The following is a 12,098-nucleotide window of genomic DNA, read 5'->3' as shown; positions in this document are numbered from 1 at the left end:
ACACCCCTAGCTGCCACTGCTATTCAGTGGCCTAAAATATGGCTCTAGATTTTGGTGTTATAATTTATTTATGTAGCTTATTGTTAAAAATTCGGTCACAGTCCCTATGATCACTGTTACATTGGATTTATGGCTTTTATTTTGGTGATTCGAAAAGTTTTTTTGTTTTGGCCATATTTTTGTTTATTGTAGTACAGAGTTAGACTGATGGCCTTAATCTTAGTTGTCTTGTGGTTGTTGTTGTTGTTATTTGACTCCCATCCCACTGGGATTTTTGCACACAGCGTTGGTGTACGGTGCTATTTCAGGAATATTTAAATTTTTTCCTGTATTTTCTGTTTGCACAGTCACAAAGTCACTTTAAGATGTTTTCTTGTTCATGTTTTTTGTTTGTTGCGGTTGCACCCGATTCAAGAGCCGAATGGCTCACAGGGCTATACCAAATAAATGAACTATGAACTAAATGAACTATATTTTTTATGCTATAACAGCAGTGCATACTGGCTGTGGTGGTACCTGCTATGATTACAGCAATGCATACTGACGGTAGTGGTACCTGCTATGATTACAGCAGTGTATACTGTGGTGGTACCTGCTATGATTACAGCAGGCATACTTACTAGTGGTACCTGCTATAATTACATCAGTGCATACTGTGGTGGTACCTACTTTCACTACAGCAGTGCATACTGACCGTGGTGGTACCTGCTAAGGTTACAGCAATGCATACTGCTTAAATGCTTTATCACGTGTCGTGAATGTGATAGTTTCATCCCAGAAATGGTGTCCTTGACCGGCCCAGAGCAGACATTTCCCTTTGCCTTAGAACCTGACGTGGCACAGCATTAGCAATTCCAAGTTCTTTATGTGACGAATAGCAACGAATAATGTGGCAAGCATTTGAAATGAGTGGGTTATGACGTACTGTACTTCACTCTTGTCGACCATTTACATAAGTCTGTGACTGGCGTTGTGCTGCCTTGGCTGGTACCAACTTCTTCTTTGACCACATGGACCACGCGGATGAATGGTCTACGCGAGTCGAGCGACCGATAGAGTAGACCTATGGGGGCACGCGGCGGGAGACTCTCAGGCGAAATCGTGGAAGTCGCGTGACAGAAGCCACGCGTGGAGGATAGATGCATGCTGGCGAGACGTCGTCTTCAGTTTAATTTAAGTTTCATGTGTTAGGTGTAGAGCCCTGTGAGCCGTGCGGCCCTTGACTCGGGTGCAACCGCAACAAACAAAAACATGAACATATTCATGTTGTGGGTCACTGTTGACGATGTGGGTCCCTACTGACGAGGTGTCCATATTCATGTTGTGGGTCACTGTTGACGATGTGGGTCCCTACTGACGAGGTATCCATATTCATGTTGTGGGTTACTGTTGACGATGTGGGTCCCTACTGACGAGGTGAGTGTCCATATTCATGTTGTGGGTCGCTGTTGACGATGTGGGTCCCAATTGAAAATATGGGTCCGGATTAAAGAGGTGAGCGTGCCTTTTGATGTGGGTCTCTATTGATGAGGTGAGCATCCCTGTTGACGATGTTGGTCCCTGATGACGATGTGGGTCCATGTTAACGATGTTAGCACTGAATTGGTCCTCGTCTAATAGCCTATATGTTCTACCATATGTAAACCCATACGACAATAAATGTTACAATACATAGCATGTATAAGAATTCAAATTCATGTCAACCACCACTCACCCTCCCCTCGACTCACTCCCATGCTCAACCCTCCACTAGGGTAACCCCCCCACCCCCCGGTGACAGAGGGCCTTGTTTGACCCAAGACACCTCTCCTTCTTTCCACAGAGCTCCAAGACAATCAGAGTCTAGTCGTCCTACACATCGTCAGCAAGACGGATGAGGTGAGCTAGGTCTGGCTGTGTGTGGCGCCGAGCGTGAAGATTTTCTTCTCTTCTGCAGCGTGCGTCCACGTCAACTTTCACCATCAAGCGCGCCCAGACTCCTCCACGGCTCCGCTGCCTCTCCTGCCCTCGTCCTCCTGCTTCCGCTCCGTCCGATCGCCCCCCTCTCCTCCCGCCCCTTGCCGTCTCTCTTCACACGCGCACTCCGACCTCCCTCGCCTTCCACGTCAGGAGGTACGCCCGAGATTAATCGTCCTGCCCGCACCAGCGGCTCACCCATCGTCTGACCGCGTCTCCGTTCATGCAGGTAAGGGCACCATCACGGCGTAGCGGTTAGTGGCGCTGCGCCATTCTCGCTCACGGCCAATGCCAGCGACAATTTGGGGCCGTCCGTGAATGACGTCACGCACCTGGGGGGGGGGGGCGGGGTCAGACGTTTGTGACGATGTGACAAGGGGGGGGGGTTGAGAAATGTGACGTCACATCAAATTGCGCAACTTTAAATAAATATAAACATGTTCTACTTAATTAGACTTAATGTTTTCTACCTACATCAGAGTGCAGCGCCACATTAACAACGCACTGCAATGACAACAATAGTTGAAAGCGATTTGAAGCATGTTTTATTTTTTTGTGGGGGGCGGGGGCAGAGCTTTGTGACGTCATAATTGAGGGGGGAGGGGTCTGACTTTTTGTGACGTCGTGTGACGATGGGGGCGGGGGTCAAAAATCCTCTAAAATCGCGTGACGTCATTTAAGGTCGGCCCCTGACCTGAAGCAGTCCTGAGCGTCACTTAGGTGGACTCAGCCATAATTAAGGAGGTGGTGAGGTGGGTGGGGGTGCTAACATTAGAATTTGAGAGACGAGCGGCCAGCCGTGGTTCTGTCCACACCAGCCCCTGGTGGTGTTCCATTGCGACCCTCACCGGTGCTCGCTAACAGCGCACGCCCAGTGGGAGTCGATGAGTCCGTGGGTTTCTGTGCGAGTCCGTGGGTCCATGTGTGGGTCTGTGGATGCGTCAGTCTACATTGGGGAGCCTTTGTCTTTGCAGTTTGGGGACAAGTGCAGCACTAGTGTGTAGTGTAGTGTATAGTGTAGTGTATAGTGTAGTGTATAGTAGTGTAGTGTATAGTAGTACATATTGTAGTGTATATTGTAGTGTATAGTAGTGTATAGTGTAGTGTATAGTGTAGTATATAGTAGTGAATATTGTAGTGTATAGTGTAGTGTATAGTAGTGTATAGTGTAGTAGTAGTGTATAGTGTAGTGTATAGTAGCGTAGTGTATAGTGTAGTGTATAGTAGTGTATAGTGAAGTGTATAATATTGTTTAGCGTAGTGTATAGTGTAGTGTATAGTGTAGTGTATAGTGTAGTGTATAGTAGTGTATAGTGTAGTGTATAGTTTCGTATACTAGTTATCACGTGACTAGTGTAGCTAGCCAGGTGGTGACCACACTCGTGCGTGCATCTCCACTCGTCCGTGTTTGCAAGTAAGCGCTCGTGTGTGTATGTGCACCAGCGTGTTTGTTCGTGTCTGTATGTACGCACACTGTTGCACGTGGTTCGCTCGTGTGGGTGTGTAGTGGAACGCACTGCTCATGAAAACGTTGCCTCGTTACGCGGTAAATGCTGCGGCACAACAGGAGGGAACTGCAGGGATGAGGCTCTCCGCTCTTGGTGCTGTGAATTAAAACAGCGTCAGGGTGGAGAGTCCCGTCCCTACAGCTCGTAGCTGTGACGGAGTGAGACAGCCACCATGGTTGCCAGGTAAGGGGAGACTTCACCCGGAACTCTCCCCCACACGTGTTCCCCGTGAACATTGTCGCAATAAACGTATGATCAGGAATCTTTAAAATATCCGACCTTTGTCGTTCCGCAAGAATATTAACGCTCAAACTCGTATCGAACTCTTCATGAATTCACTCTGTCAAACAGTTCAGGTACTCGGCAAAGCATTTCACCACCCGATATGCAACAGTTAAACAATCTACTCCAAATCAACACCGAAATGTCAAATTATCATCCACCATTGACTTCCACATCGATGGAAGCCATTTGCCATGACGTCCAAGCCATTAAACACCGGAACAACGAACGTGCCATTCAAGTACATCTTGAAACCCATTATCTGAAGTAGTTTGTATTAAACAATAACTAAATAATAGAAACACGTTTACACTATTGAGCGAAGTTATAGTCACGGACTTTTTCCAACTTTAGCTCAACAGGACAACAAAAGCTCAGATATGTGGTGCATAATAAATGAATCAATCTGATTGAAATCATCAACTGGCTAAACACTTTTCGATTTCAACATCAACTTATAAAATAATAACATTTTAAATATAAGCGCACAACTTTCATCTGTGATGAGCGCTGAACTTTCCGTTGTTTTCATGCAGGGGGCGCTGTAAACCTACGCACCCCCTGCATGGACAACGGAGGCGCAGGGACAGACGTTCGATTACGTTGGAATCGATCTGCAGACGGCGGTCTTCTCGCACGGCCAGCTCCGTGTCACCTTATCTCGATCCCGCAATCCCAAACAGGTGAAAGTCCGCATCGAACCGAACCCCCGGCAAGGCCATCTACTTAATGACGAGAGAAAATTCACACGAAATGTCCTTTTCAATGAAGTCTTCCAGATGTAAATTGATACAAGCTTTTAATGAAGAAATAAAATCATCTAATTCAAAACACAACACAATTCAAAGATGTTTCATTTTAAAACTTCAAAATGGAGCATGGGATACTTGCGTGAATTCGTCCTTCGTGTGCAAATGTTGTGACTTTCCTGGCCTGAAGGCCGTCAATGTGTTGGACCATTAATTGGTGCCCAGCGTCTCAACAGCAGTGGGGTTTGCTTCAACCGATAGGTACGAACATCCAGACGTGAATCAGCAAGGAGCATTTCTAGTCCTAGTTAGACAAAATCTACGTCAACACGTAAGACAAAACTACAATTCGTGTTGTAGAGAATGTACCTCCTCCTATACGTGTAACTTTTAAGTGGTATGCCTTTTAACTGATGAATGATCCGAGCGTGCTACCTATTTCAAAGACAATGAGTTGCTCCAGATGCTTCGTGGAACACAAAAACACCGTTTGACCTGTATCACAAGAACAACGGGTCTCACCTGAGTTCTCTGTACAGGTTACTTCCAAAACACACACACTTTGTCCTAACATCACTTATTCAATGTTTTACCCTTATAGATCAAATGTTACAAGAATGCACAAAACCAGACAAGTATACATTCTAAATTATTAACAGGCATATTAAGAAAATTGGATTACTGCAGTGAAATATACTGCATCACGTTACATCGTATTAACAAGAAGCTTTTTTAAAAAGTTGCATATTCTGCTTCACAGTGTATGTAAAACATACTATATTGTCATTCAAAACGAGTAGGCCATTGCATGCTGGCGTCTGAGTGAAAATGTAGCAAATTCTAAACATTACCTACAAACTACACAACTGAGATGACACATCAATCATCGCCCCCCACTGACAGGCTCTTGTACACATGCAGGCCGGTGCAGGGCCACCACCTTGTGCCACACAGGGGCAGCTGCTACTTGGGGATGCTCTTCGAGTGTTTCGGACGAGGTACGACACAAAACTCCGAGTTGCTGAGGCGATTAAGCAAGCACGATGTAAAATAAATTATTATGATAACAGTGAATGCTTGGGAGCTTATTGGCTCTTGCTCCTGGTTAGAGATCTACCCAACCCACAGGCCCATAAAGTGTTCAACTTCACATTCTTGACATTAAAGGCCTGTGACAAAGGTGCATCTATTGTAGCGACATCGTCTCTGGCTTACACATCTACCGGGTCTCCACTTGACTTTGTATTGTCTAGGAGCAAGTCCACCCACACCTCCACTTCCACAAACTGCTGGGAGTTGCCTCGCTCTGCCTCAGTCAGAATTCTCCCCCTGCTTCACGATGTGAAGGTCCCATTTTGGAGTTGAATCTTCATCTGCACATTTTACCTTCACTTCTTCGCTCATCACTTCGTCACATTTCACCATCACCTCTTCATATTTCACCTCGATACCTTTAAAAGTGTCCAAGCTGGGATTTTCGTCCGGTTCTTGTTTCATGAGGGATGGGCTTATTGCGGCACTTTGACTTTCACAAGCTGATTTCAGACTGCACTCCTTGTGGATCTTCTATTGCTTGTGTGTTCTCTGGTGTACTTGAAGATTTGATGAATGTGCAAATGCCTTCCCGCACACACTGCACTTGAAGGGTTTCTCTCCCGTGTGTTCTCTGGTGTGATTTAAGACCAGATGACCGTGAAAATGCCTTCACACACACAGTGCACCTGAAGGGTTTCTCTCCCGTGTGTGTTTTCTGGTGTGTTTTAAGAGCAGATGACTGTGAAAATGCCTTCACACACACACTGCACTTGAAGGGTTTTTCTCCCGTGTGTGTTCTCTGGGGTGTTTTAAAAGCAGATGAATCTGAAAATGCCTTCACACACACACTGCACTTGAAGGGTTTCTCTCCCATGTGTGTTCTCTGGTGTGTTTTAATATTAGATGAATCTGGAAATGCCTTCCCATACACACTGCACTTGAAGGGTTTCTCTCCCGTGTGTGTTCTCTGGTGTTTTTTAAGAGTAGATAAATCTGAAAATTTCTTCCCACACACAGTGCACTTGAAGGGTTTCTCTCCTGTGTGTGTTCTCTGGTGTGTTTTAAGAGCAGATGACCATGAAAATGCCATCCCACACACACTGCACTTGAAGGGTTTCTCTCCCGTGTGTGTTCTCTGGTGTTTTTTAAGAGTAGATGAATCTGGAAATGCCTTCCCACACACACTGCACTTGAAGGGTTTCTCTCCCGTGTGTGTTCTCTGGTGTTTTTTAAAAGCAGATGAATCTGAAAATGCCTTCACACACACACTGCACTTGAAGGGTTTCTCTCCCGTCTGTGTTTTCTGGTGTTTTTTAAGAGCAGATGACCGTGAAAATGCCTTCCCACACACACTGCACTTGAAGGGTTTCTCTCCCATGTGTGTTCTCTGGTGTGTTTTAATATTAGATGAATCTGGAAATGCCTTCCCATACACACTGCACTTGAAGGGTTTCTCTCCCGTGTGTGTTCTCTGGTGTTTTTTAAGAGTAGATAAATCTGAAAATTTCTTCCCACACACAGTGCACTTGAAGGGTTTCTCTCCTGTGTGTGTTCTCTGGTGTGTTTTAAGAGCAGATGACCATGAAAATGCCATCCCACACACACTGCACTTGAAGGGTTTCTCTCCCGTGTGTGTTCTCTGGTGTTTTTTAAGAGTAGATGAATCTGGAAATGCCTTCCCACACACACTGCACTTGAAGGGTTTCTCTCCCGTGTGTGTTCTCTGGTGTGTTTTAAGAGCAGATGAATCTGAAAATGCCTTCCCACACACAGTGCACTTGAAGGGTTTCTCTCCCGTGTGTGTTCTCTGGTGTCTTTGAAGATTAGATAAATTTGGAAATCCCTTCCCACACACACTGCACTTGAAGGGTTTCTCTCCCGTGTGTGTTCTCTGGTGTTTTTTAAGAGTAGATAAATCTGAAAATGTCTTCCCACACACACTGCACCTGAAGGGTTTCTCTCCCGTGTGTGTTCTCTGGTGTTTTTTAAGAGTAGATAAATCTGAAAATGTCTTCCCACACACACTGCACTTGAAGGGTTTCTCTCTCGTGTGTGTTCTCTGGTGTCTTTTAAGAGCAAATGACCATGAAAATGCCTTTCCACACACAGTGCACTTGAAGGGTTTCTCTCCTGTGTGTGTTCTCTGGTGTTTTTTAAGAGTAGATAAATCTGAAAATGCCTTCCCACACACAGTACATTTGAAGGGTTTCTCTCCTGTGTGACTTCTCTGGTGCCGTGTCAAATTTCCAGTCCGATCCGTGCTGTATGCACGCTGGTCGCATTGTTGACTTGTCGTACCAAGCTGCTGCGCTGAGGGCCTTTGCTCCATCAGACCAGCGTCAGCTGCAGACAGAAAATAAGAATATCCACACCATCTACACGTCAGTATCGAGCCATGGAGGAATGAATATATACAGTCACACGTGACTTACACGTCTATATTCATTCATGTATTCATGACTAGCTGTACTACCCGGCTTCGCCCGGGACTTGGATCCACCACGTCGGCTCGCCTTTGTCTCCCCAGTGGCGATGTTCACACCACAGCAGTTACTCGTTTGAGGCTGAGTCGACCTAGGGGAGGCCCAGAAGCGGTTCAAATAATCGTCGCCGGTGGTGGCCGTGAGTGGGAATCGAACTCGGGTCGCCGGGTTCGTAGCGCGGCGTAGCGCTAACCGATACACTACAATGCGTTACGCTTCCACACACACAGACACACACAGACACACACACTCAGACACACACACAGACACACAGACAGACACACACAGACACACACAGACACACACAGATACACACACACAGACACACACAGACACACACACAGACAACGCTAACCGCTACACTGCAATGAATTACGCTTCCACACACACACAGACGCACAGACACACACACACAGACACACACAAACACACAGACACACACAGACACACACACACAGACACACACAGACACACACACAAACAACGCTAACCGCTACACTGCAATGCGTTACGCTTCCACATGCGCGGGTCACGTGACAGATTTGACGTCACAGCTCACTTGCCGTGCATAAAATCTATACATTATTGAGCTCCCCCCCCCCCCCAACAAAAAAACACACAAAAGTGTATTTGTATAATGTTTGCACGGTGTACAGTCTGGAAAGTACCCATATGGCAAATTTCCAATTTGTTGCATGTCGGGAAGTACGCTAAACATTTTGAACAGACAACACACACAATCACAACTTTGCCTTTTATATATATTTGGAGATGCAGTGAAAAACTTTCCCAAATTCATCACGCGGTTTCAGTTTTTTGATTTTCAGTTTGATTTATTTTGGTTATAGTTCCCTGAGCCATTCGGCTCTTGAATCGGGTGCAACCACAACAAGCAAAAATACAAAAACACGACCGAGAAAAACATCTTACAGTGACTATGTGTGACTGTGCAAACAGCACTGTCATGGCACGCAACGAGAGGGCAAATGTCATAAATATTCCTGTAAGCCCTCGCATCTTCAACATTAATGTTGACATAGAAACGTTGTGGGGTTTTTTGCTTCATTGTAAAAAAGAAAAATTATTATCTGTTATTTTTATTATTTCATTTTCTATCTACTTGACTTTACCAAAAGAACCAAGAATATTAATTCCTGCAGTCACCAAAGTTTTAAGTCAAAACATTCACACACCTTGACAAAGCCTCACCTTGTGTTGTTGTGGGTAGGTCGCTTCTGATAACAAGAGCGGTATAGCAGCTCAAGCGGGCTTGGCCTGCTAACAAAAAATGAAACATAAAAACTGCGTGAATATTTACAATAAAACAAAGTTACAAAGTGGCGAGCCGGGTGAAGACAAATTAAACTTAAGCGAGATAATTAAAGTGAATGCAATCAGGCGAGGGCAGGAGGCAAGGCCCCGCGTGGCTAGGCCCCGCGTTGTAAAGTTCCAACCTGGACATCGATTCCCATGCTCGCTGCTACTCAACTGACATCCCTGAGAGAGAGAGAGAGGCTCTACCTTGGTAAACAACAACAACAACCACCACGACCACCATGAGAATTTCTCACCTCGGATTTCAGTGCAAGCGCGGATCGGCAGCCTCCTGTTACCTCGCGACGTCACGCGCGTAAATCAGGTAACATGACGTCACTTCCGGGGTAAGAGACACGCCCCTCCCATAAGGAGCGGCTCTGCAACAGAATAAATTATATTTTGATTTAAAGCTTTCGTGACTGCAGTAATTCATATTCTTAGTTTTTTCGGTAAAGTCACGTTGAAGAGAAACAACAAAATAACAAAATATATATAAAACAATAAAAAATTCTCACGACGTTTCGACCATAACTCAAACGGTCATCATCAGGTGTGTCGGTTTGCATAAATTTATTTTGAAAACGGCATATTTATTTATATATATAAAAATAACGTTTGCGTCACGCGCAACGATGGCAGTTTGCCAGGACTAGTCCATCTATTTTTTGAAAAGAGGAGGGGGGAGACGAAATTTGTTTTTATGTATGCTGTCTGAAAGGCACTGTAAGCGTGAACAATCAATCAAGAACTGAAATGATTTATCAAATCTTTCCAATGATTGCTAAGATAGAATCCATCTTCTCGGTTGAAATTGTCTCTGTGTTTGTATATGTGGATAGCCTCATGAACGAATCTCTCATGGAAGCCAGATGGCTTACAAAGAACCTCCGTCTTGGAAAAGTCAATGGCATGTGAGCCTACTGAATTAGAACAATGATCTGCTACGGCCGAGGTGTTGGTCCTACCGTGTTTAAGGTCTGCTTTATGTTCACGAATGCGGTCCGAGATATGGCGTTTGGTTTCTCCAATGTAACTACTACCACAGAGGCAACTTAGTTTGTAGACACCAGGGTATTGTATGTCCGGAATCACATCTTTTACAGACGGAACCAGATCACGGATTTTATGTAATGTGTTGAAACGGACCTGGATCTTGTGTTTATTCAAGATTTTGGAGATCTTTTTTGTGATCCCAGCAATGTAGGGTAAAGTGATGGTTTTGAAAGGCTCCTCAAGAGGGTTCTTCTTCATGGTTTGAGTGATAGCTTTGCGGATTGTATAGTCGGAGTAACCATTAGCCCTAAGAGCTTGGTGTACGTGCTTGAGTTCACTGCTTATGTGTTCCTGGTCGGATATGCATTGGGCTCTATGATACAGAGTCTTGATGAGAGAATTCTTCTGTGATGGATGGTGGTGGGAATCCGGTTTCAGATAAGCATCCGTATGGGTAGCTTTCCTGTAGACAGAGTGGCTCATTGAACCATCAGGTCTCTTTTTAATTAGGACATCCAAAAAAGGTATCTTGCCATCTATTTCGACTTCCATGGTAAATCTGATGGCTGGGTGTATGGAATTGATGTGGTCGAAGAATTTGTCTAGAGCAGGCCGGCCATGTGGCCAGATGACAAAAGTGTCATCCACGTACCTCTTCCATAAGGTTGGGCGCAGAGTGGCAGTCTGGATGGCGTCAGTCTCAAATTTCTCCATGAAAATGTTAGCTATAACTGGAGAAAGGGGGGAGCCCATTGGGGTGCCCTCAGTTTGTTTGTAGAAAGTTCCATTCCAAGTGAAGTATGTATTGGTTAAACAGTGTCTCACCAGGGGGGGTACCTCAGTGTTTAGTCCTTGATGAACCAAGTCTTCAATGATTGCAATGGTGTCAGGTACAGGAACCTTGGTGAATAAGGAAACTACATCAAAACTGACAAGCAGGTCGTCTGGGGACAGGGAAATACCCTTGATTGTTGATACCAGGTGAGTAGAATTTTGTACCGCAGAGGTGGTCTTTCCAGTGAAAGGACGCAGGATTTCAGACAAAAAACGAGCTAGTTTGTAGGTGGGGGAGCTGATAGTAGAGACTATGGGACGAAGAGGTGTATCAACTTTATGTATTTTTGGTAAGCCGTATAATCTTGGTGGCCTGGCAGCAGAAGGTTTCAACGAAAACTGTTTAGATTGATCAATTAATGCGGTTGAATCAGAAATTATTTTGTTGGTTTGTGTGACGAGGCTGTTGGTGGGATCTCTTTTTATTTTTGTATAACTACCATCGTCGAGTAATTCTTTAATTTTGTTGTTGTATTCTATTTTATCCATGATAACAGTAGCATTGCCTTTGTCAGCTGAGAGAACTACAATATCATTCCTCTTTTTTAATTTATATAATTCAAAACGCTCATCTTTGCTGAGGTTGCTAGCTGGCATCTTAGCGTTTTTGAGGGTTGCAGCGATTTCAGATCTTGCTACGTCTGCAGCGATGTGACCCAGGCCCCTGAGAGCAACGTCTACTTGGGCAATTATATCATTAACTGGTATGTGTTTAGGTGTGACTGCAAAGTTTAGACCTTTAGCTAAAACGGATTTCAGACCATCGGAAATAGAACTGTTACTGCGATTAATTACGACTTTATTAACGTCTAACTTTTTGGTGTGTGGGTCCGGTCTTTTGTTTAAGAGGAGGTTAAATTTGGAAATCAGGTTTTCCTTACATTTGGTCGACATAGTAGCAGCTGAAGAGGCAGTCATATTGTCTACATGTTCCCAATCCG

This window comes from Petromyzon marinus, unplaced genomic scaffold, assembly GCF_048934315.1.
Source record: "Petromyzon marinus isolate PM22_M1 ecotype Great Lakes invasive population unplaced genomic scaffold, UKy_Petmar_22M1.pri1.0 PM_G_Scaffold_19, whole genome shotgun sequence".
Taxonomy (NCBI): domain Eukaryota; kingdom Metazoa; phylum Chordata; class Hyperoartia; order Petromyzontiformes; family Petromyzontidae; genus Petromyzon; species Petromyzon marinus.
This window is presented reverse-complemented; position numbering follows the sequence as displayed.